This window comes from Electrophorus electricus, chromosome 8, assembly GCF_013358815.1.
Source record: "Electrophorus electricus isolate fEleEle1 chromosome 8, fEleEle1.pri, whole genome shotgun sequence".
Lineage (NCBI taxonomy): Eukaryota > Metazoa > Chordata > Actinopteri > Gymnotiformes > Gymnotidae > Electrophorus > Electrophorus electricus.
The window spans coordinates 5,005,999-5,033,576 of record NC_049542.1 but is presented as its reverse complement, the minus strand read 5'-3'; the positions used below and the strand labels follow the sequence as shown (position 1 = coordinate 5,033,576).

At 38.7% G+C, this 27,578-nt stretch overlaps 1 protein-coding gene across 1 annotated transcript in view; it reads left to right on the top strand.

Moving 5' to 3' along the window:
* Positions 1-27,578, top strand: part of LOC118241855 (polymeric immunoglobulin receptor-like) — a 433,448-nt gene that overhangs the window by 145,421 nt on the left and 260,449 nt on the right. The gene's annotated exons all lie outside the window — the stretch shown is intronic.

The following is a 27,578-nucleotide window of genomic DNA, read 5'->3' as shown; positions in this document are numbered from 1 at the left end:
CACTTGACATCTTTACAGTACCTTGCAGCTGCTTCCCAAGAATCTTCAAGTGCACAAGTGCTTCAAATTTCCAGAATAAATGTTTATTAGAAGTATCTAGATAACACTTCCCCTTTGGTCAAACACATGTCACTTATGAAAAGCAAGACAATGTAATTTGGTACAACACCTTTCATACACAATAGCAATTCAAAGTGCTAATAAAAAGGACCCCGTATATACAAGGTACAGGATGGCAACACTGTCAGTGAAACGATAGATAGATAGATAGATAGATAGATAGATAGATAGATAGATAGATAGATAGATAGATAGATAGATAGATAGATAGATAGATAGATAGATAGATAGATAGACAGACTTTGGCAATAGTATTTGGAAAGAGCTGATTACATGTGACTGTGATGTATCACTTTAAGTAGTGTGTTAAGCCATCCAAATTGAGCTAAGCTTTAAAAATACATGATGCAATCTGGTTTATGAGAATACATTAGAATTATTTGGTTCAGTTAACCAACTGCTGTCAGGGAACACTCGCCTTCCCCGAGTCATGTGGTTGGGCCTGCAGCGTACAGTGGGACGGCTGTTCTATTTGTAACCACACATGCACACACCTGCACCTCATCTGTCTAAATGTATATAAACCTGTGGCAAAGAGTGCAAGGTGTTGGTTATTGCTGACGTAGCGTGTGGATGTAACGTGTTGATGTTTCGTGGTAATGTTACATGTTTTCGATATTGTTAACTGTGTTCATGTTTGTTTACTGTCAACTGTTTCATGTTTGTATTGACATTTGTAATGCTTGTGAGTGCCGTTATCATTCCGTGTCTATCTGTAAATAAATGTACATCCCAGTCACTGGTGTGGAAATGATCTCCATTCAAAGTGAACAGCACAGAAACAGAGTTCAGCTGGGTACTGTTCATGCTCCAGGAAATCTCTCTCTCCTCATATCACAAACCTACCCCAAACTAGCATGGCCTCCTGTTGGGTCTACATGAGCTTATGGAGGGTGTCTGTGGTGGTTCAGTCTGCAGTCTGGCAGGGAACGTGGAGATGGAGAACGTCACTGCTTACTCGGTCCTGCTGCCCTGCTCCTGACTCGGTCCTGCTGCCCTGCTCCTGCACTGACCCACACACCAGACCTGAGAGGTTACACTGTGCCATGCACAATTCAACCAGAAACACGTGGATTGAGAGTGAACAGTACAGAAACAGAATTCACCTGTACTGCACACTCTCTAAGAAATCTCTCTCTACTCATATCACACCTGACCAAGGAGGAGGGCGGGCTGTACTTATGCAATCATAAAGGAGCTCAAAACAGATACATCAGGCTCAATGTACAACGTAAAACATTACATGATATATATCAGTGGGCTTGTATGTTTAAAAATGCCCATAAAAAGTATAACTTTTTAAACATAGCATAGCTTTTAAATAACGACTAGAGATAATGTGTGCAATATGGCTCAGGGACAACTGTCTCCTAAATGAGTAAAAGGATTATTTCATCTTCATTTTCAACATTCAGAGTGGTCTTTGTGCTGCACCACCCCTCACTCCTCACTGTTGTTACAGTCTCTCCTCAGACTCTGCCCTACATCCTCTTTGCTTTGGTCACCGTGATCTTCCACCACATCATCGTGGCTGTGGTCTACTGTACCAAGAGGACCAAAGATACAAACAACATAAACAAGCTGTTGTAGTATCACTACGCCTCCTGAAATTAAGAATTTATCATCCATTTTACCTCAGCATCAGTTCCTGCCACACTTATCAACTAAAAGCAAGGAATTATAGTATAGATAGGATAGGTGAATAGATGTTGCAAATAACCATCAAAGTATCTGTGGAGATTGTATAGCCTGCACTGTATAGATGAACAACTGTTCAATTAATTTTTATTGAAATTTAAAGTTCAGTTACATTACATTGTAAAGCTATAAATGAGACATTGCAGTTCCTGAGGAGTATTATAATTATTAACATTTTTACCTTCTCTGGTAAAGTACTGTTTTGATAGTTCCTCTTTTGTTTATATACTGTTTATAAACTATGTTTAAACATGTATTAAGCATTGTTAGATTAATAGTCCATCAAAATGAAATTCTCTTTTAGTCCTCCAGATGGCACTGTTTCTGCGTGGTGAGGCCAAGGTTTCTGACAGAGTGTAGAGGACAACATAGTCACCTGGAACATACTGCCTCTTTAACTTTATTCGGACAATTCAGTCTGTCGTTGTAGACATTTAGTTAGTAGTCTATAGACTGTCAACTTAGTCGTTTTAGCTTTGATTTTAGTGCTCGATGCACTGCTTATGGTGTGAAATGAGCTTAAGTTGTTGGCCTATGTTGTGGTAAAAATGTCTTTATTAGATCAACTTGATGCAAGTTCAGATGTAATACTTTGCAGATGTAAGTTCAGAGGTAATACTTTTAAAGTCTCTTAGCTCTTCAGAAAATCCTCCCCTTCCCCCCAGCAATGGTCAAAGTGCGTTTGGTTCAACTTATCTGAAGAAAAGTTTTACTTATCATAATAAACATAAGTACTCTTACCTGTGGACTTCAAGGACTTTTCCTAATGAATAGTGTTTCTCGTCATTTCTTGTCATTGCATGTACAGGTAGAATGAGATGAGTGCAACACTTTTTTCTCTCAGTTACTCAGAGACTCTTTGGACTAGACCAACCACTTCTTTACATATAAAGCTTACATCTGTCTTCTAATTAGTCATGCCATTTAAAAATGATTACACATGACATCCACTTATTTATTTGAATAGAAGAAGTCAGATGTTGCAACTGACCTCAACCCTGGGGACGGTCTCAGCACAGATCAGGGACGGTTGTAGCATGTTACATATACATTATTTTTACTTTTGCTTTTTGCCTCATCTTAACTAATCCCTTGGCTGCAGGCTTCTCTCTTTTTTTAGGAAGTGGGAATAAGATTGGTGTGAGAGACGGTGAAGTCCAGGTCCAGTGGCCCTGACTATATATGAGACTCTTCTCAGAATACTGAAGGGAACTCCTCAGAATACTGAAGGCCTCCTCCTCACTTTTGGTGTAGCCTACTGAAAACAAAGTGAACACAATGTCTGCTTTTATATGATTTATTCACTTAGTCACGTTATGCCACCCCCCGCACGCAGGTATAAGAAAATACAAATATTTTGTTTGTTGTGACAGCCCAAGTGCCGCAAGGCAAGGAGCAGGAAGCACAGACGTCTCTTGACGAAGACATGCATTTATTAAATGACCATTAACGCCAACCTGAGCACGAACAAAGACCGACAACCACTCCAGTGACAGATGGGTTTAAATACGTTCATAAATGATGCGTGTACAAAGGGGCAGGTGTGCTGGACTGAACTAACAGCACTTAGGGAGTCATTGTGGGTCCGTCCCACTGGGCCGCCACATCTCTGTGACAATGGACTAAGCCAACTTAAGTAAGAATGATGACATTCTCACTTATGATGTGAGACTGTTAAGGAAGAAAGAGGACACACCAAATGACTTTTAAAAACTTATAAAACCCTACTGCCTCCCTATATTTGTTGTGTGTGCTGGGGATAGAAGTTTGTCAAAGCTTCATTTGAATACACTTCATCTCCACTGTAACTGTAGTTGTCAGAACATTCAGTAGACTGTATTGAAGAGTGTGTACGGTGTGTATCAGCAGTCCTGCTGTAGCCGTGTGTAGTGTGTGGAACTCAGTAAGAATGCAGGTGTGTGTTTATCTGCTCCTTGCTGCTGATGGTGAGTGTGACTTTCTCTCTACTTCTGTAGATCATCAAATATCTACTCAGTAGCTACTTTATAAGAAACATTGGAAACATCTAATAGGAGTCCAGTTAGAGACGACATCTCATATATTTCTGATAACGTATAAGAGGCACTCCATGTTATCTGAATATATAAGGTAGAGTTTGAACACTTACGATTTGCTTTTTAGACTGCCATCAGTCGTAAATCTTGAAATCAATGTATTATTGTGGTGCAGTTAAATCTCATGCATATCAGCTGCAGCAATCAGGCTAGAGTATAATAGAGCGAAGTACGCAATCGTTATACTGTGATGGAGTAAATCTTACTCTCAACAATCCCTCTACTAGTTAAAGGAAGTAACAGTATAGTATAACTTACAAGTATGTAAAAGATAATTAGGCTTTCTGCATATAATAATGTGCTTAAAGCAATTCACTGTGTGCTTGAGATAGTTAAGCCATGTCAAAAAGAAAATCAATGTTGAATTTTTAATTTGAAACACACATGTGCTGATGACATTGATAGTGAAGGACTTCAACTGGTGTAGCTGAAGGCTGTACACTGGAACATCACAGGATCACAGAGATCACTGTATACGTAGGAGATCCAGTACTGCTGCCCTGTTCCTGCACTGATATACACACCAGAGCTGAGAGCTTCACCTGGTATAAATACAACACAGACAGAAAAACATGGGAAGTGATCTCCAGTGAGAGTGAACAGTACAGAAACAGAGTTCATACTTATAACTGACCACACTTTTCTATTCTTGCAGAGGCTCCATATAAACCTGTAAATCTTACTCCAGTGGACTCTGACACATCAAGTCCAACAGCTTCAACTAAACCTACTACTACAATGACGTCTCCAAATGGTTATAAGTTATTAATTTCATCAACTACTACTGATGGTAAGATTAATTTTTTTAATAGTATTCTCCAATCAACACCATAAAATGATTCCCCACTAAATACTACTACTACTAACAGTAATAATAGTAAGTGACATCAACAATATTTCTTAATGCAGGTCACTTCATATAGGATACTGTAAGGGTTGGCACCAGGCCAAGGCCCCTCCGGCCACCAGAGGGAGGCCTCAAGTCAACCACACCACTAATCAGGTTTAACACCCAACAGCTGGGTTAGACCTAATAAAAGCCCCATGACCCAGTCATTCAGTGCTGGGTGTTTGTTAAATATTTGAGCCAAGCTCCTACCTGGTAACTTCAGGTATTGAGGTCTGTGAGCCTTCCTGCTACACCTCACTTCTTATCTGTGAGGGTGTTTGTGTTTTTATACCTCCCCTCTCCAGTTTTCCCTCTCTAGTCTGTCTCTCTCCCAAGGCTTCCCTTAGCCATTCAAATTCTTCCCTGTTTTCTGGTCTTGTTTGGGAAATTTTAGTTTGGTTTTCCTCAGTGCATCGGGGTTGCCATTTCTTCCCGTGACGTCCTTTGTTCTTCCTTTTTCCATGCTTGGCATGGTGTTTAGTTTTTTTCATTTTGTTTTACTTGATCCAAGATCTAACTGTTTTGCACAGGGGCCCAACCTTTGATAGAGTGTGGTTGCTCACCCAGTAGGCTATTGGTGTCATCACTTAGCTGACCTGGGTTCAAGCCTGCTTTACATATTGTGGGGTTTCATAAATTAAATGAATGCTAAGCTTACACTAATAGAGAATAATGTGCAGAATGGAATAGGACTAATGCTTGAATTAATAAAATATTTACTGTATGTCCAGACATAAAAGGAAATGCCCTAGACATGCATATGTGTGATTATGCAAGAAGACGTGTACGAGACGGTCAAACAGAGGTGATGGCTGAGATGGAAAAACACAAAAGCAGAAGTGGTGCAAGGTGAGAAAAACTATAAGTCTGTCTGTTGCAAAGTTATGCTTTAGATCTCACTCGCACTGCGTTGTGAAGTGACATCTCCAGAGCTCTGCATTAATAAAAGGCCACAGGGTAACGCACTGGTTCCTTTCTCTTCTTTCCTGCATCAACGGACACGACAATATACATTCTTGAACTGTTTTACAGATGATCTTTCCTACAAAGGGCCATACTGATAGATACTTTGTTTCCCAGCATTCATACGTGACTCTACACTGGATCCTACTTTTCAAAGCCCTATTAATATGATCAGTTAATTATTCATGTTGTGTTTATGACCTGATTATATATAATCTTGCATTCAGAATGTGATTGTGTTTATTTTTGATAGGGTGTGGTGTTTGGTTGTTAGATTGTAGATTGTGTTGTGGTGATTTTTAATGGTGCTTTTATTACACAGTTTGATTTTTTTTTTTTTAAACTACCCTTCAGGAATTTCTGCTCAAGCTTACTGTGGCCTGCACAGTGTTGTATTCCCAAAGCTTGAGGAGCTGAAGACAGACCTGGTAGCTGTGAAAGAAACACACCACCTAATGGTGGCAGGTTATGGTGAAACTGATGAAGACACTGAAGAGCCATATAAGGATGTCACCACAGATGCTTCAACAGATGATGAATTCTAGACTCCATCCTGTCCACTGCATTTACCACATTAATTTCAAATCTGTATGCCTATATAATACATGTAATGACGTTTTTATCCTTGTCTCTTTGTAGCTAGGTTGTTTGGTTGGGTGTTCTTTATAGGCTATAAGAAAATTAAAAAATGTATGCTAACCTTATTTCTTTTCAGCAGTAATTAACCTTTGTGAAGATGTGATCAAAACGTTGTGTTATAAAGCACATATTGGAATAACCCCTGTAAAACCATGTGCAGGTTATTTTGGGGCTACAATCCTGCACTTTTAAAAAATATATTTAAAAAAAAAATGAACCATTTGAATCAGTAATGAACGGAGCATTTAATTCTGTTTGTCTAGTTGCTCAATTTCATAATATAAGCATATATTATGCAAGAAAGTGCTTGCATAACTGCGTAGCCTTGGTACTGAAACACCAGAGTAAAGATAAGCCGTTTTGTTGAACATTGTATTGTGATCAATAAGCCTAATTTTCAGTTAAAATTGTATAATTTCTTAAGAATTTATTATTATAGTTGTTGTTTAGGTTGCATTTTGATCCTTAATGAGTGTTCAAATGACTTTGGATTATAACGAATACAGAGTGAGTGAATTGTACCTATGTGGAATGATTACTAATTAATTAATATATAGTTTACATGTATAGGTTATATTTACTTTATTTATTTAGATTTTTTAATCTGAGCCTGATGACAAAATGATAGCATAAAGAGGGGGAAATGATTTTAAAATGTGATAGTGTGATTTCTGATATGAGACTATAATGTCATTTCAGCTGCACTTCTGTCATTGTTCTAAACAGCCACTGAACAGAATTTAGCCCTCCATTATGTCATAATGTGTGTCATTCTATTTCTGACCCCAGATCAGTTTATTGAGTGGATTTGCCGATGACGATCATTTTAGACAAAACATCAACAGACTACAAACAATTCTTCACGCATAAGAGGTACTGAGAAACGAAAACAAAACGTAAGTAAAATTTAGTTTTATCTACAAAGGTAGATACTAAATATTTGATAAGGGAATCGTATTATAAACATGTAGCCAATATGCGAATTTAAAATGAGAACACATTTTAATGACGGAGAACTTGTGACTGAACGGAGAACTAATTAGTGGGCTGATAGTGAGCTCCCCGCCCCACTAGTCACGTGGTACGGCCCGCCGCCTGCAGTGGGAGCTCATGGTGTTGTGTGAAACCACGACTATGTAGTCACACACACCTGCACCGGGTTATTCTCCTAATGTCTGTGTGTGTTTAAACCCCGGTTGGTGTGTATATCCCTGTCGGTCTGTGTTCGCTAATGTTTACTTACGTGGTCCACTTTATGTTTGTAAGCTGTGTTCAACGTTGCTCATGTTCATCTTGCCTGTTTCGTGTGAGCGCCACTGTGTTCGTTATTCGTGTTCTTCTAATAAACGTCTGTCTACGTCAAGCGAGTTTGTTTAATTTAACGGACCGCATAAATATTTTATAAATGCGGAATAAGTGAATAGAGAATGAACTAAATAAATGGGACGTAGCTGAAAATATTCGCGTAACCGAACTCCATTAGATGAAATACGTTGACTGAGACAAGGGAAAGTGACTTCTGCGCTTGTTTTAGAAAAGCCTCTGTAAGACCACGAGTGTGGCCATTATGCACTGTCGCACAACAGACAACCTTTGTTTCACATTTATTACCATTTGTAGAAGAAATTGAGCTACGGGTGGCCATTTGTTCTGTTACATAATAACTGTATATAAAACAATAAAGTCTACAGGCGTTGATTGCTCATTTCTATATAGAGATATGAAACTGGGGTACAAAAGTAATCTTGCGCACAAATGCAGCATGTTAAATAAGTCTTGTTTGTAGAAAACTGTGTTGTAATCAAAGCCTAATTTTCATTTCAAATTCAATTACTCCTTAGGAATAAAGCTTTAATTCTTAAAAATTAAAGGGTTTTTTTTTTTTGTGTCCAAAAACACATGCAAACTGTTATGACTTTTTAAAAGAAATGAAACATCTTTATTATTGTTCAATACAATATAGATTTCTTCTGCCTTTTCTAGATGCCAAGGTACAAGTTCATTAATATCATTACCAGAAGACACAAGAGTCATAGAGACCCTGCTACCATTGCTGGGTTTAAGCAGCATTACTCCGCCACTCTGGGAGAAAGTGTAAGTGTCTAGATCATTTTATACTATAATTTTAATGATTTATATAGACTGTATCCACAGTTTTATTTGTTTAGCCTTCACACTTTCCTGACTTGTACAGATGGTAGTCCAAAATATGCTGTCCATTAGTGGAGTTTCCACTGCCCAGGTGGGGTCAATGGATGATTCATTTCCTTTACAATTCATCACTGATTATTTATCACTTTTCACCCAAGAAACAGGAGGACTGTAAGGAGGTTCATACCATCCGGAGCAGAACTGCTGAACACTGTATGATCACAGAGTCAACGGAAGAGATTTGCTATTTAGACCACAGCGCCCATGTAGAAGGTGCAGATGTACTTTCTTGCATAAATCTAGCTTTCCATTAAGAACACACAGTAGGACATGATGTTTGTTCACTTTAAATATGTGCCTATACTTTATTATGTAATTTCATTTTTATTGATTGTTGGAAAAAAAAAAAAAACATCTGTAGATGTAAGAGAGGATCTGGGTGGAGTAGCGGAATCTATTACAGAGGCAGTCAAAGTGGAGAACACCCCAGCTGGTGAGTAGCATCAAAGCACCACATCAATAATCAGAGTTTACATACATCCACTCCATGGACACCAGTTTAAAAATTCTACTTTTATTTCAAATATAAAGGCTCAGAATGCAAGAAGTTGAAGAGAGTACGCATCTTCTTCAGACGAGCATGGCAGGCTATAAAAAGCACCTTGTCCTGTGCCATGCGCTCCAACAAAATTAGCCCTATTCTTTAACTTTTCCCAGCTCTTTTTACCAATTTATTTTGTATTTCTTTTTTCCCTTCATTTTCCCCAACCTGTCTTTTCATTTTCTGAAATGACATCTTTTGACTTTTTGATTTATTTTTGATTAATAAACTTTATTCATGCAAAGATTTTGTCTGTTTGCATTCTGGACCTTTTAATCATATTTTTCATTCCAAGACCAACCAGGTTATAATTCTAATTCAGCCAAATAAATATTGAATGATTCAACTCACTTTAATAACATTTTTAGATTAGCACATATATGTACAGTTTCATGTCGCTCACCTTTAGTGAGAGGAAGTACAGTAAAGGGAAAACACAAACGGAGCATCCTTGTCTCTATGGAAACACCATTGACCTCCCAGCACACACTGATAACTCTACACCCAGATCTCCACTACCACTGTGGACACACACTGACTCCAGAACTCTCACAGCATTACTTCAGTACTCCAGACCCTAATGTCCACCCAGCAGAGAGGAACTGGGAACAAATGAACTTGGCCAGAGCTCTTATGTTTCTTTTCAAGTTCACATCACCAGCTTTACGGAGACATACAAAACCACACACAGTGCCATCATGTCCTTTGACTGTGAGGACTCTGGTTGTTTCTTCTTTTGTGATGTATCCCACAACCCCACACTGACCATGATGCTGTATCTGTGAAACCATATAGGAGACACACATGCTCATTATAAAGCAAAGGGGGTGGAGTCTGATGTAGAGGAGAGAAACAAACAGACATATTATCCCCTCACTCTTATTCTCAAACTCCTCTTTCTAAGTTTATAGTTTTAAAATTCAGTTTATAGAGTTAATCACCTCAAAGCTTGCGCACATACAAATGTTTGCATTACTTTTTCATGGCTTGATATATTTTATGTTTGCACTACCTTATGATGTCCTGTGTACTTAATATTTTATTCATTGTATCAAATTTGTTTTATTGGCAAATATACGTTGAACTATTATGCACTGTCACTACAGAATGCTGTCTGCTTTATGTCTCCAAAGACTATAAGCATGCAAACACATACCCACACACACACACACATTCAAGAATTTCTAGATAGTGAGAGGACCTGCTTTTTGTTTGCTTTTTCAGTTTCCACATCACAATAATTTGTTGTGGACCATTGCTTATGCAGAAATGTTCTTTAAGATTTTTTGTGAGTAATATGAAGTTCTGAATTTACTGAATGAGTCAAAAACAAATAACAAAAACCTGCATTACTCACAATAAGAACCTATTTGAACTTTGATAAACTCTATTAATCAGCCTTTGAACATGGACATGGTTTGAGTAGTACATGAGCAGTCCCTTTTCTCAGTGAAGTACTGACATCTCTCCTCACAGTACACAATATTACCCAAATTATCAGTAACCATACCAGTCCTACTCATACTAAACCTGTTTTGTACTAAATTAAATTCAAACTGGACCTGCCATTGAGAACACACTGGAGCCTAGTCCTAGTTTTAGTTTGTGTTTAAAACATCATGCTTTATCCCAATTTCACATTAAAATAGACCCAGCAGTCAGAGTTGTGCTGTTTTGATTAATAAACTACACTTTACCGAATAAATGTAGTATTTTGTACTATTTCTAGCTAGAAACCACTGATAAGCCTGTCATGGCATAAGACAAGAAATAGACTAGAAGGAAACTGAGCTTGTGTGTGACCACAGCTCAGCTGCAGAGGTGTCGAAGCAGCAGGGTTGTCACTTCTGGTTTAAAATGGGTTTTAGATTCTGATCTGGTATCCACTGCCCACTGGTTGGAACTGTGAGAAATGAAACCACAGCAGACGTCAGACATCCTGAGCGCTCAGACCAGAACAGTCTCCTCCTTCTTCTGGGGGGTTCATAAGGTGTTTTGAGAGCAAAATGTTTACTGATTTTAAAAACTGCACATATTCACATTAAGATTCCATACACATATCAAATACTTTTCTACCACAATTTAGTCCACAAACCATATTTTTCTCACACCACTAATAGATTAAGAACACTGCTGTAAAAGTGGAGCCTGTATGTTATATCTGATGTATTCACTGAGCTGAGTTATTTCATGACACAAGTATTTACATGAAAGTAGGGTCATACACTGACCATGACTGCAGACATTAGCATTAGGGTATTTATACAGCAGGAGACAAACAGGGAATATCTGGGAACAATTACTGGGAGGGGTAAGAGGCAAAACTCACATGAGACACATGTCAAGGGGCAGAGCAGGGGAGGAGCTACAAACTAAAACATACAAAAGCACATGGAGACAAAGACGTACTAAAGCAATAACATGTAATTGTCTTCTACTCTTTACTACAGTGTAGCCTATAGAAACGTATACCAGAAAATATAGGACAATTATATTTTAACTATATTAAAAAGTACACAGACTTCATAAGATGGAATCATAAGATATGCAGAAATATTTAAAAATTATTTGTTAAGCAAAACATTTTTCCAGTTCTACCCAAAAAAAGTCAGCTTGCTTAAATAGCATTTTTATATTAACAAATAAATGTACAATTTAATGCAATTCAGCATTAAAAGAGAATTTGACACTTACCTTCAGTGAAGAGAAGACACAAACTCAGCAGCATTTTCACTATGGAAACAGCACTGAGTTCCCAGCACACACTGACAACTCTACACCCAGAACCCCACTACCACTGTGGACACACACTGACTCCAGAGATCAGTCCAGAACTCTCTCTGCAGTACTTCACTGAAGTCCACAAGGATGTCACTACAGTAATGAGGGGTCTTGTGAGTCCTGAGTACACCTGAGGTCTGTTTTTTCATTGTGTAGTTTCACAGAGCCCACAGGGCCCCTGGTGCCTCTGTGAACTGGACATGCATGTTGTGGTTTCAGTGTGGGGGTGTCTGTGGGGGAAGAAAGAGGAGGCTTGAGAAACCACCAGAAAGCTAAAAAAGCCTCCTTGTTGACAACTTACCGTTAAAGCAGCCATGTAACACAACCAGTCTACTGATGGACAAAATCTGCATACGCTACTTATAGTGTAGCCATGACACTTTATAAACATAAAATACATAAATACAGCAAACATCACACAGCATAAATACATAAAATCAGCAACAGAGTGTAAATATAAAGTGTAATAAAGTGTAAATATTTGTATTATTCTATTTATTTATGTATTTGAAAGATATTTGACAAGCCAGTTGAACAGAGCCTGGGTGATCAGTTATAATTAGACTGTGCCTTTGCTATGAGCCGTTACACTTAATACTAAAAATTGCTGGTTAAAAGCACAAGGACCAAAACCACAACTAACAGCTCGCTCAAATCACGTGTTTCTTTTTAAAAAACAGCTCAGCTAGCACAGAGGTTCTAAATCCAGTCATTGCGGCCCCCAGTAACATCATTATTTCCCATGTTCCTGTGCCTCTAGCATTTTTTCCTGGAGAACATGGTACTACTGACTGTATGTGAATCACTGAAGCATGTAGCATTTCCTTTACAGCCTCATACACCTTCACTTGGGCCCAATCACATTTCACCCCTTGACCCTACCACTTAGCCCTGGCCCTCCATATGTGGTGTTCATGAGTAGGGGTTGGGTGTCTGATAGAGGGCTAGGGTGAGGTCTTAGGGCTAAATGGCCCTCCAAACTGAGGGATTCAGAGTCTCACTCAAAATTGAGTGTTATGAGAAATTTCTCAGAATTCTTTGTGAATCATTGAAAAATGGATGCAGAAGCAAGGGGGAAGATTTCAACCACTACCCTTTGTAACTCAGTCCCAAGGGGCAAGATGACACTTGAAAACAAGGGGTAGGAGGAAAAATGAGAGGGGATTGGGCCTTGGTAAAAATCTAAGCACTAAATCTAAGAATAAAATGGATTAAAACATATTACTTTTAATATGCATGGTTTTACCTAATCCTAGAGATATATAATAAAGTTATCTGTTACAGGACAAGGGGATTTTCAGATCCAGTACAGACATTAAGTCATATAAGATCAAATACATTTGAAAAAAGAACTAAAATTCTTACTCTCAAATGCACAAACATTAAAAAACATTAGATCCTCTCTAAAATCCTCAATGTCAGACCTAGCTACCATACATTGTACATTCTTTAAATGGAGTCACAGCACAGTCAGAGAGTTTGGAGGTTAATGTTCATTTGTCACATTGCCATGTCTGTTTTAGAATTACATAGTTCTCATGACTTAAGTAATATGTGAATGAAACAATGACAAATATCACTATAGCATTCTGAAGTCTGATTTCTGACTCAGTCACTGCTCAAACGGTCAAACCAGAACTGTATACGTATTTTTACAATTATGGCTCCTCTAGTTACTGGCTTAGAAGCAGTGTTACTGCTTTATCTGACACCAAACCAGAGGTGATAAATCTGATTTTGAACCCTGACAGACTCGGAGGGGCCTGGATGTTGCACCAACTGCTGTGATCAGATCATCATAGTGAATCAACATACAAGACAACACCTTGGGACAAGAACAGGACCTCTAGAAAGTTGGACTAGACATTAATTGCTTATTTTTTCACTTATTAAATTCATTTTTCTTTTTAAATTGTTATTATTGTGGTGACCATTGTCAGCCAAAGGAGGATGGGCCCCCCTTTTGAGTCTTGGTTCCTCTCAAAGTTTCTTCCTCTTACTTCTTCCTCTTGGGAGATTTGTCTAGCAACTGTTGCCCTTCGCTTGCTCACTGGTAGCTTGGACTTGGCCATTTGTAAAGCTGTTTTGTGACAACATCTGTTGTAAAAAAGCGTTATATAAATAAACTTTGATTTGAAAGAACTCCAAACTGATTTAGAAATGAGTCACAGGTCAGTCAGAGAGTTTGGAGGTTAATGTATATTTGTCACATTGCCACGTCTGTTTTAGAATTACATATTTTCCATGACTTAAGTAATATGTGTATGAAACAATGACAAATATCACCAACACCGCTGATATTATAACTCCCTCGCCCCTGATTGGTGTGTTAGAGACTGCTATGATTGTTTTGTCAAAACAAATGAAGACCCATTCAGGTCTCACTCAAAACCTTTATTTCTATTCAGATGCCTGAGTTTGTGCACAGTAAACACAGCACCACCCAGGGCCCAGGGCATGGTAAACATTGTGCCACCAGGGCAGAGGGGACGGTAAACACAGTGCCATGTAGGCCCAGGGCACAGTAAGTCCTCACGATGACATTGTTTCTTAATGGTGAGGCCAAGGTTTCTGTCAGATAGTGTAGTGGACAACATACATTCTACATAGTGCAGCTTTCACTTTATTTGGAGAATTCAGTCCATGATTGTAGACATTTACTTAATGGACTGTCAACTTGGTTATTTTAGCTTTCACTTTAATTGGACAGTCCAGTCTATGGCTGTAGATGTTTAGATGTCTATATACCATCAGCTTGTCTCTAGTACTAATATAATGTCACTAGTCCAGTTGATATATATATATAAATGTTTAAGAGTCAGGTAACATGTAAGACATGATCAGGTGTTGTATTGTTTACCAATTATGAATTATGACAATTAATTTTACTTTACAATGCCCTTTGGATCCATATATAAAACATTAAATAGATGCATTTGTTTTTGTCCACAAACTCACAGACCCTGTGCCCAAGGTCACATCTCTGTTTCTAGTAAAGTGGGTTGTGAGTATATAAAAGTGTTTGTGTTATTTATAATCCATGCTGTAGCATTAGATATGATCTAAAAATGTATTGTAAAAGTTGATAAATTCGATAAAGATTCTGACAGTTATTTTTATCAGGTGGATTTTACAGTTATATCTAATTATATATATCACACAGATATCTATGCACTAAGACAAATAATCAAATAATCAGAGTAAGTAATCATTACATGGTGATAGAGTAAATGTTACTTTAACCAAACAAATCTTGGCAGTAATAGTATAGTGCAATTTACATTAGTGCAATAAATCATTATGCATTTTTAGGAATAAGTACTGTATTTACTCATAATTAAGAGAATAGAGTCAAAATGTAGGAATATCAACTGAGCTCTTATGAGTTTACATGTAAAAAAATTCAAACCAACAATTAAGTTACAATCCAGTAAAAACTGCAATCTAACGTTTTATACCCTAGGTGGACCCATGCTACATTTTTACGTAAATCATATGGCAAAACTGGGATTCTAAAATTACAAATTTCTTATTAAGACTGATATAATTTATTTTTAAAAAGTCAAATTTTCCTTCTATAAGATTGATGTATTTTTTATTCACTTACATAATTCATACGTTTAGCCTGTGCATTACTGTACGGACCAAGAAAAGGCTTTTGATATACAGAAGTTGAAAGCAACAGTACATTTGTGGTGTGAGTAAAGTTCACATCTCTAGTGATGGAGTGACATTCGTACAGAGTGAAGACCAGTTTTTGGCCAACAAACACGTTACTCCTGCAAACAAATTCCCCATCAAATTTGAAACTAAACCACACTACTCAAACTGAACATGTGCAGTTCAAATCCACCCTGACTTATGTTTCATACACTGCATTGTGTATAAAAATTATGTTCTGAAATTAAATACTCCTTTAAACATCTGTTCAAACATTTTTAAAGTCTCAGGTAGTTAGTTCTGTGGCTGCTGTAATTCCACCTGCTGTTGTACCAGACACAGTTGTGTGTAATGTCGCCAGAGAGAGAGAGAGAGAGAGAGTGTGAGTGTGAGTGTGAGTGAGGGGAGAACTGTCACCTTACTGTTCGCATTCTTAACACTCCTTTTTCTTTGGTAACGCTGTATGGTGCTTTTTACTGTTTCCTTTACGTATAAATACAATGATGGTAGCCTTGTGACCTGGCTTGATGTGGTCCAGGAGAAAATAAAATGCTTCATCTCTATATTTGGTGTGTGTGTTGTGGTTAGTTTGTCAGAGTTTCTTATTTGAATACACTTCCTCTCCACTATAAGTGTAGCTGTGAAGTCATTCAGTAGCCTGTATTGAAGAGTGTGTACGGTGTGTATCAGCAGTCCTGCTGTAGCTGTGTGTAGTGTGTGTGTAACTCAGTAAGAATGCAGGTGTGTGTTTATCTGCTGCTTGTGCTCCACGCTGCTGATGGTGAGTGTTACCTTCTCTCTACAGGTGTTGTCATCCTCATACATTCATTTGCACAAAGGTATTTATATCTGGGAGCAGCAGAGAGCAGCAGCTCACCACTTACCCCAGATTCTGTCTATCTACCAAGAAATGTTTGAAGTCCAAATTTTGCCTCTTTTAGTTTAGAACAAAAGTTGTTAAATGCTAACGTTGCCAACAAACACTAGAGGTCAACAGCAACTTAAATATAGCCTTCGTAAATACATGCCCACAAAGTTCTCTCAAGCCGGTCAAACCGCATCCAAGTGTTAATAAATGTCTCCCAGACTAGTCGGTGTGTCGTATAACTCACTCTGAACTAGACAAGTGAAGAAACACGTCACCGGGAAGCGACCTGGATGAGGTTTGAGGACATGTAGCTCGCTATCTGACTTATTTACAAATCCTATTAGCTATCGTTGCAATTGGCTAGCAGCTTTTGTTCTAAACTAAAGGAGCAAAATACCTTCTCCAAACATGTCTTGTTCACCCAGGTTAAGGGAGAATAAAGTACATTTTTTACTTTATTTGTTAAGTGGCACTGCGCTATGGTTCGGTCCGGTAGAGAGGAACCAGTGCTAATTACTTGCTAATTACTAATTAGTTACTTCAGAGCAGCATAAGGTAGGAATTGTAGGGACATTAGTAAGACTGATGAAATTAAGAAACAGAGTACAGAGTATTGTGACTCTTACAAGCATCATTTTGCCCTATAAGTCTGTGCATTTCTAAAAACAATTTTTTTTTTTTTTATTATGGTGTGGTATGTGAAATGCGCTCACTTCTTTATTTCTGTGTGTGTTATTTATTCCTCACTTGTGCAGTCTGTGTATGATGCAGCTCTTGTCCATTACCCACTTCTGTTCCAACTACCTGTGACAGAGGTCACACCTCATTGTGGTTGATTGTATATGTGGTACAGTCCTTTATATGTGGTGTATGATGTGTGTGTTTTACTAAGTGGGGAGTGTGGGTGGGTTTGGGGGAGAGACTACAGAGGATTCTGATCTCATGAATTTTGACATACCCATCATATCCCTTATTGAGCTAGCAGTCAGACAAGATGGTATTATTCTATTTTACTGTGGAGACCAGAGGAGGGGCAGAGCTCACTACCTGCAGGTTAAACAGCTGGACTGGTACTGAATAAATCCATTTCCATTAGGAGGTCTCAGCTATCAGGACTTCCCAGAGGGTTTCAGCCAGACAGCTGTCTCCCACTGTGAAGACAGTTTTTTACCTGTTTATTATGGTTTACCCCCGTGCTGCTCTTGGACACTGACTATAGTACTTCCTGACACTTCCTACAGTGTACTGACTCAGATTAGGCTGGACCCCTGCTCAGGTTTTCTGAAACACAACCCATGCTTAACCACATGGTCAACCAAAGTGGGCTAGCTCTCATCCGTGATGGTTGCTCTTCCTCGCCCTCATCCTCTTCCTCATCCTCGCTCTCCAATACTGACCTCCATTGATATCCAACCAAGATACCGAGCCTGTGGCCTCTTTATAGTGCTCAGGCTCTGATTTCTAAGTGTCATTAGTCAAATTAGTCAAGTGCCTTCACCTACGAGTACTGGGTTTGGTTAATTGATAAATGGATGTGTCGTTTGCATTTGAGGGTTTTCCATAAGAAACACGTATTTCTGTTGATTGATGTGTCCAATATAGAGAATTGTGTTTAGCGTATTGAAAAAATGTGTTTTAAAATACAAAATGAGTGTAAATCAGAGAAGGTGCTTTTGGTTTAATATAACATGTCAGGAGATGGGCTACATGAGTTAGTGGTTTCAATTATTGTGTCACATGTCCCCATTTTTGTGTCTTGCAAAAAACTGTAATATCACAAAAACAGTACAGTTTCCCAGCAAGCACCTCTTCCTCCTAGCAAACTTGGAGCACTGTTTAACAATTTAACAATACATAACTAAATAACTAACTAACTCTCTCTCTCTCTCACATACACTCACACACACACACACACACACACACACACAAACACACACACACACACACACACAAAAACATGCACAGCTGCTGCAGGATGGCCAGATCCACATCTGAAGGACTTGCAGAAAGACAATTTTACACACACAGTAAATGTACATTCAAAGTGATACTTGTAGATGCAAAAACACCCCCTCCCCTGCCCTGCCCTGCTCTCTCTCTCTCTCTCTCTCTCTCTCTCACACACACACACACACACACACACACACACTCAATCTCTCTCTCTCTCTCTCTCTCTCTCTCTCTCTCTCACACACACACACTCTCTCTCTCTCTCTCTCTCTCTCTCTCTCTCTCTTCTTGTTGGGTGTTTGGGCTTCAAGTTCTCCTATGTTGTTCCTCTTATCTTATAGAGGCTTAGAAAAATTTACAAATAAAAAATGAAAAAAAAACCAAAAAAAAAACCATAGAGACAGTGCAGTTTCCTAACATGCGCTTCTTCCTCCTTGGTGCACTTTAGCAATACATAAATAACACACACACACACACACACACACACACACACACAGACATGCATATGTGAATGCTTCCTTTTTGGGTCCGTGTGCTTAAAATTCTGCTGTGCTGTTCCTCTTAGTGGTGTGTGAATGACATGTTTACTTCTTTCACTCACCCATGAAGACTGTCAAACAGTTTCCAAATCCTCATCAGTGACAGAGATTCAGCTCTGAACTTCATGGTTTAATCAGTCAATCATTAACTGACTCTTGCAGCATAAATTCCAGTGACTCCAGTTTAAAGACTGTTTTCTTATTTAGTCCCAAGTTATTCTGATGTCACCATAGTTATAGCTACCAGTTTACAGATGTGAGAATTCCCAGCATGCACCGCTTCCTCCTCACATATGTATTGCTAATCTGGGTGCACTGGGAACAGGTGAAGGTGATTAGTAGGCAGGAGACTGGGAATGAGGCAGGTGTTTAGTGTGATCCCTAGCAGGAGTGGGTGTGTCCCTCCCTCTGGCTGCCCGGCCAACCGTGACAAATATGTTACACCTCACTCCACATATTAGAAACTGCTATGCAGAGAAGGCCTTCAGTAAAGAAAACTGGAAGTTTTTCTCCTCACATTGCGTAAAATCTTTAACACCACACCTAAGGCCACAGTCAGTACTAATGTAATACCATCACAAAATGTGCATAGAGGTACTAGGCAAGGAAACCCACTCTCTCTATTGCTGTTCTCAGTTCTTATATTTATACATTTATTTATTAGTATTTTTACTTTTTTTGGGGGGTGGGGAGGTTGTCTTTTTACAGTTTTTATTTGTTGTTGTTGTTGTTGTTGTTGTGACACTGCAGTGCACACTAGCCTACAGCCTCAATTAGTTACTTTACAGATATTCACCATTTAGCATTTATACATTTTTTTTTTACTATTTTTGTTTTTTGGGGTTTTTGTCTTTAAGTTTTTATTTTATTTTATTTGTGTTGTTACAGTGCAGTGCACACTAGCCTACAGCCTCAATTAGTTACTTTACAGATATTCAGCATTTAGCAAACAGTTGTTAAACAGCTTTTGACAGCTTTAACAACAAAAAGAACAAAGTAACAGAGAAAAGATGAGAAAATGTTTCTATTTCCTGTGATAACTGTTGGGTTGTGATGACATTGTACTGTCTACATCCAAAGTCGTCTTTACTTTGGTGACTCCTTTAATGGTTCTGTGTCAGTGGGTGGATTTCATAACTTCTCTTAAGTAGTTTTTTTATTAATAGTATGAAAACTACAACATGATCATAGACTGCTGCATTCCACCTGTACTTTATGAATAATATGAATGTTATCAGACAATGCTCATGTTTACCTGATTAAATGATCAATGTTTATTTTGATCAGCATGTAATCTAGAGCTCTTCCTGTCTGATCTGTCTAATATTTGCTAAGCTACACATTCAGTTTGGTCCTCTGATCACTAAGTGCAGGAGTGAAATGATGTGACCAAACAGTGCTGAGGGGGATCACTGTGTAGCACTACTTCTTACTGCAGGATCACTTTACTGAGGATGGGGACTGAACACTGGCAGCTCAGGAGGAAGTGATGACACTAGAAAGACACAGTTTCACTGTTACATTTAGTCTGTATGTGTGTGAGTTTCTGTATGTGAGAGAGAAAGTAGTGGAGGAATAATTTATTTTGCACTTGAACACACTTCCCCTCTACTGTGGATATTAGTGGGTGGAGAATTTCAGTGGAGTTCTACTGAGAGAGTTGTAGAGTTCCAGGTTATAGTTGTATGGTGGTTCCACTAGACAGACTGTAGTCTGGGCTGCAGTTTTCAGTGTTCAGTACACTGTAGTTTTGTAGAGTGTATAAAATGTGTAGCAGCATTACTGCTGTAGCTGTATGTAGTGTGTTGTGGAATGCAGGTGTGTTTTCATCTGCAGATGTGTTTTTACTTCCTTTTTGGTAATGATGTGCATACGAAGTCCTGTGAAGCATTTGAGATTCTTCTTTATTGTACTGATTCGAAGCTTTGGACTATGTCATAGAGAAATGAACTGACCAAACAGCACTGAGGGAGGTCATTTTAGGTCACTCCCACTGGCAACCACATTTTGTCTCTATGACAACGGACTGAAACGTTCAAGTTACAATGTCGACGTTCTCACTGATGATGTGAAACTATCTGCTAGTTCACTGACTGATAAAGAAGAAAGAGGACATACCAAATGACAATGTATTAAACCCTACAGGATCACTATATATGTGAGTGAGAATGTTGTCATTTTTACTTATGTGTGTCTGTGTTGGGGATAGACGTTGGTCAGAACTTCATCTGAATGCACTTCCTCTGCACTATAACTGTAGTTGTCATATTATTCAGTAGAGTGTAGTTCTGAAGCGTGTGTGTATGGTGTGTATCAGCAGTCCTGCTGTAGCTGTGTGTATTTTGTGTGTAACTCAGTAAGAATGCAGGTGTGTGTTTATCTGCTCCTTGTGCTCCATGCTGCTGATGGTGAGTGTAACCTTCTCTCTACTTCTGTAGATCATCAAATATCTACTCAGTAGCTACTTTATAAGAAACACTGAAAACATCTAGTAGGAGTTCAGTTAGAGACGACATCTCTGACCACCTATAAAAGGCACTTTAAAGGCACATGTGGACACTAGTGCCAATGGGTGATGTTACTGTTTCTAATAAAGTAGGTGGTGAGAATAAAATTGTGTGCGTGCGTGTGTGTGTTGTATATTACCTGAAAATGTAAGGTAGAATTTAAGATTTGGTTAGTAGGCTGCTTTCAGTTGTAAACCAAACCTTGAACTCAATGTGTCATTGTGGTGCAGTTATATCTAATTACATATAACCCATGCATATCGGATTCGGTGCTCAGACTAGAGCATAATAATCAGAGTAAAGTAAGTAGTCAGTACATGGTTGTATAGTAAATGTTACTCTGAACAATCACAAATCACTGTGTGCTTGAGATAGTTAAGCCATGTTAAAGAGAAAAGAGATAAAAAGAGTAAAGAGATGAAACTCAAATGTTGGGACATGCACATGAGGGGATTGATAGTGAAGGTCTTCTACTGGTGTGTTTCTGCAGGCTGTATACTGGAACATCAGAAGATCACAGACATCACTACATACGCAGGAGACTCAGTACTACTGCCCTGTTCCTGCACTGACCCACAAACCAGACCTGAGAGTTTCACCTGGCAGAAACACCAAAACTCCAGTTATACAGAGATCTCCAGTGAGAGTGAACAGTACAGAAACAGAATTCAGCTGGGTACTGCTCACTCTCCAGGAAGTCTCTCTCTACTCATATCACACCTGACTGAGGAGGATGAGGGAGACTACAGATGTCTAACTAAAGGGAATAAATACAAAGACATCAAACTTTATGCTTCAGGTAAAATATTATTCAGAAAAACGGACAAATTAAAATCTCCTAAGTAGATTTCGCCTGGTGGATCTCCATCATGAACTTCGCTTTTCAAACATAAATATAAATGTAATATAAATACATTCACCACACACTTTATTAGACACACATACATCACATTTTACTAACATTCAAAAACAGGACATTTAAAAATAGAGAAACACCATTACATATTTATGTATCTAACATGTGGACCACATTATCCTCAGATATTAGTCACCAGACACCCTCTGTCACCAGTCTAGAAGAGTTAAACACAACTAACATACATTTCACCTGCCCTCACTGAACACTTTCAGTACCTCTAATAAGTGAATGTGTAGGTATAATTACAGACTGTGTCCACCTGGTGTCTTACACAGTTTGTGTGTCACCCTGCACGCAGGATATCGCTGGTCAGTTTCTGACCGCAGATGTCCCAGTATATGTGGATACTGAACCATTCTCCACACGTCAATCCCACTACAGTGCTGGAGGCTTGGTAGTGGGTGTTGTACTGGTATGAGTGGTTCAGGTACAGCAGTGTTACTGGATTCAGTGCTACTGGTAGGTTGAGAGTGTTCTGACAGTGAAAGATATCCAGCCAGCAGTGGTTCAGTGGTCAGACAATGACCATGACTGGAGTTGGAGGATGGTTAACACTAACTGTGTGTTACACCAGATGGGCTACAACCACTGACTCTACACGATGTTTCTAATCCATTTATATTTTAATGCATGTGACAGAGAGCATAAACTTGCATAAATTCTGTAACAAAAGGATGTTAAACATTCCACAAATGGATTTGTTTTGTCTTCATATGATGGTTCACAGAAGAATGTCACTGGTTGTACAGGTTACTTCATAACAGTAGTGTAACATGTCAGTGTTTCTGCTCTCTCTAGTCTGTAAGGATGTTGTGAATCCTCCCACAGTGCTGAGTGGATACGTGGGAGGGTCTGTCCTGCTGCCCTGTTACTGCACTGAACTGCTGGCCGAGCCAAAAACCGTCAGATGGAGTTTTATAGAAGAATCTAATTTCATCTACCCAACTGACCAGACAAACCGTTACACTGATAGAATTAAGCTGGTTATTGCTCCAGGAAATTTCTCTCTATTCATATCTGGTCTGACTAAAGAGGACGGGGGACAGTACAGGTGTAGCATCAGCAGTCATCATCTTATAGACGTCAAACTCCAAGTAACAGGTAAACCAACCTCTTGTATATTTAATGTATGAAATGTTGTTGACTGCATATAGTGACTGATCTGTACCAATAACTACTGTACTACATAAAACAAAAAATCTATCCAGCGGCAGGATCTGCAGTTCTACTTCTGTCTGTTTCTAGTTACATCTTCTGTTTGTATTTGTATTTCATGCATGTAGTTAATGACTCTTGTCCGCTATCCTGTTATATATACATAGTGTATATAGATAGATAGATAGAGGGAGGGAGGGAGGGAGCGAGAGATGGAGAGAGAGAAGGAAGGAGGGACAGAGAGAGGGAGAGTTAGAAAGAAAATTTTAAAAAGACAAAGAATGGGGATAAAAACAACGTTTGACTTTATGAAACAAAATAGCGTTGCGCTTCCTTTTCACAATACAACAAGGCGGTGAACGTCAACGCATTTCCTTGAGTTGTAATAAGTATGCATGTGTGTGTGTGTGTGAGAGAGAGAGAGAGAGAGAGAGAGAGAGAGAGAGAGAGAGAGAGAGAGAGAGAGAGAGAAAAAAAAGAGCAGAGAGAAGAGTCTCCTCTCACAGCTGGTGCTGTTCATTAACACACACTAACACTAACACATCAGGACCAGTCTGAAGTACAAACAATCAGACCAAACCAAATTATTACACTTCACAAACTAAACTACATCACCCACTGGAACACAAACACAAGCACAAAGCAAAATGCAACGTTATCTGGCCCTAAAACGTCAGTACACGGTAGCAGACGACCTGTACGCAGTTACTGACATTAAACACAGAACCACGTTGACAAAGTCCAGACTCAGAGAACACAGCCTGGCCGTCCAGACCAGCCGATATAAATGTTATGGCTGCCCAGAGAACAGAGACTCTGTCAGCAAAAAAAATCTGAGACGGTCCACCCCAACTTTAAGTGTCTGTCTAACACTGACAAACTGCCCATCCTACTGGGCAAAAAGAAGGAAAGCAGCGCTTTAGCTGGGTGATACATATCTGCCTGCCATAAGATGAGGGACAGTGATTAACCCACCCAAACATACACACACACACACACACACACAGACTATATTACCCAGTTTATAAAAGTTACCTAACTATCATTATTAACTATTTATTATTATTAACTATTTGTTATTATTAAGTATTTATTATTTTCCATCCTTATTATTTATTTATTTTCCTTTATTTTCACTTTTACTTCTTCTAATTATTATTATTTCAGACCAATTACAGTTTCTCTTCAAGTTCTTTTATAACAGAATTCTTAATTTCCAAAATTGCAAAGGTTGTAATGTTGTGTAATGTTCATGTTGTAATACCGCTTTGGCAATACTATAGTTGTATATGGTCATGCCAATAAAGCTTACTGAACTGAAATGAACTGAGAGAGAGAGAGAGAGCGAGAGAGAGAGAGAGAGAGAGAGAGAGAGAGAGAGAGACCCGACCCAGGAGCCCCTAATTCATTCACTCTCAGAAAACGACTGAAGGACACACTGCACCTACAGAGCTCTGCAGCTTCAGACGTAGCCAACGTATCACCACCACTGACACACAGAGAACTGAACACGTCTGTTTGGCCAAACTGTACATACATCAGTTCTGTAGTACAAAATCTAAACTTGTTAAATACATAACAGTCCTGAACCCTCATTACTTATAACTGATCACACTTTTCTATTCTTGCAGAGGCTCCATATAAACCTGTAAATCCTCCTCCAGTGGACACTGACACAACAAGTCCAACAGCTTCAACTAAACCTACTACTACAATGACGTCTCCAAATGGTTAAATGGTTTCTTTAAATCTGTGATGTTTCTGAGAATAAAAGTTATTTAATGCGTCATTTAATGTAAACTCTCAATGAAGTATAATGCCTGACTCTGTAACTTCAAACTGAGCCTGTAGAGACGTATTACAGACCCATTCATGTTCTTTTCTATTTGCTTGTGTGTCAATAAGAATATGCTTTGAATGCTTGTTAAACATTCATACAATATAATATTTAAAATGACAATTAATACATTTAAATTTAATATAAATGCTTCCCACATTCCCACATGCAGGTGCTCACACTTCTCCACTGTACACACGTCATGTCATATTAGCTGGTGTGGGGGGTTTACTGCTGTTGATGGGATTAGGAGGAGTCATCTGCTGGAGATACAGAGGTGTACACACACACACACACACACACACACACACATAAATACATACATATCCACATCCATCTCACACTGAGTTAATTTTGTAGTTCAGAGACGTGAACAGACGGTGAGCAGAGAGGGACAAACAGGACAGAGGAGAGATCAGCAGACACAGGTGAGTGTCACACATCCATGTTATAATATCAGTGAACTCTGATTCAGTGCACAGATCTGTTCTACAGTGTCAAAGCTTGGATCAGTGAATGTGACTGTTTCTGCATGATTGTTCTGACATTCTGTACATGACTACAACGTTAAGATCGAAATAATGTAATTGCCAGCCAATCCCTTCATGTAACATCGACATGAGGCAAGAAACATTTGGGCCATATACAAAATAGTTTACTACATACTTATGCTGCATACTGGACTCATTATATACCGTATAATGTTTACTGTTCCCTGTAGTAGTATGATGCATAATATCCAGTGTGTACTAAAACGCAAACCATACTAAGGGGTCACGTGAACGTATGAAGTTCTACCCACTTGTGATTTACGGCCACTGTTGCATGATGAGATGCTGTACACCATGGAGACAGGCCTGGTCACGTACTGGATTATTTGGCCATAGCAGTATGTCATCTGGGTATCTTTTGTGTACTGGAAAAATTCATTTTGGTCAGACTAGTTTTCAAGCTCTCTTCAGTAAGCACTCATTAACTAAAGAAAAATTGATCAACACACATTTATCATTTGTATTAAAAAGGGCAGATGATGTATGTATATGGTTACTCTGCTCAGCTACTTTAATAGGATCACCTTTACACTACATCCAGTTATCTTCTAGCTGCGTTATATACCTGTGTACAGTTCCACAGGCTTGTGTATAAACTTCAGACACACTGCTTTTCTTGTTACACACTCATACATGCTCTAAAGACACTACCACTGCAGAGACACTTCTTTGTTTAGAGTGGTCCACCATTCAGGTAGGATCCATTCAGCAGTGCTCCAGTGGTCACCCAGTAAACAGTGGTGCACACCTGCAAGATATGTGCACATATTAAATTACAGACTGCAGGTGATTTCTGTGTCTTTATAAAAGTGGCCGGTGAGTGTTTAAATGTTTGTGAATGTATAAACAGATTACACACGTGCTGCCATAAATTAGATTTACATGCGCAGTTATGGATTAAATGTATATTACAATTAACACCCATTAACACCTCTGCAATACAATACATTTATTATATTAACACTTGTATTAATCCACTCAACAGGGTGTGCATTAGTCTGTATGTGTGTTAATATTTTGTAATTGTGATATTTTCTGCAGGATGATGTGATGTATTCTACTGTAGCCCAAATTAACACCACCAGACCAGCACCCAGAGCAATGGATAATGGAGATAATACAGAATATGCCAGGATCAAACTAAATTAACAAACTTAAATTCACACACACGGGTATATGTGCACACACACACACACACACACACACACACACACACACACACACACACACACACACACACAGGGACTTTTATTGTATGGTATCTAGCCAATGAACTGTTATGTTCTTCTGTCTTGGTTTCAGTGCTGACTTTGTATAATTTGCTGTATTTTACTAATTAACTGCTAATTAGTTACTTCAGGTGTGGTTTCTGACTGGCATAAGTTAGGAATTGTAGGTGGAGGACTAACAGTAACAGGGGCAGGACTAAGACTGATAACATTACAGTGTAGCCACTCCAAGAACCAGAGTACTTGGGTTTTATTCCTTTTGGGTTCATCTTCTGCTTCGGAAAGGAGGCTAACCGCTAAATCTACAACTAAAATTGTGACTCCTACAAGCAAGTACCGTTTTTGTTCTGTACATTTGCAAAAACTATTTGTTTTATTGTTACATTATGGATTTTTGTCAGCAGATTGTCTTTTCTGCATTTTCTGTATCTCAAAGCATTTTTGTA